The following is a 227-nucleotide window of genomic DNA, read 5'->3' as shown; positions in this document are numbered from 1 at the left end:
GCGCCCCCCCCCCCCCCCCCCCCTGCCACGCACACACGCACACACATCCACACCCCCGCGGGAAGAGAGGGAACACAAGGCTCCCCTCCCCCACAGCTTCAGGCTGCGATGGGGAGGGAAGGCGGCTCAGCAAAAATTAAACAACCCCCAGATAAAATAAAAAATAATAATTAAAATAGAAAAAAAAAAAAAGATAAAATCCTCTTCCTTAAGGAAAAGGGAAAAAA

The sequence above is a fragment of the Aptenodytes forsteri genome, unplaced genomic scaffold (genome assembly GCF_000699145.1).
Source record: "Aptenodytes forsteri isolate BGI_AS27 unplaced genomic scaffold, ASM69914v1 Scaffold164, whole genome shotgun sequence".
Taxonomy (NCBI): Eukaryota; Metazoa; Chordata; class Aves; order Sphenisciformes; family Spheniscidae; genus Aptenodytes; species Aptenodytes forsteri.
The sequence above is the reverse complement of the archived record's forward strand: the minus strand, read 5'-3'. Positions refer to the sequence as shown.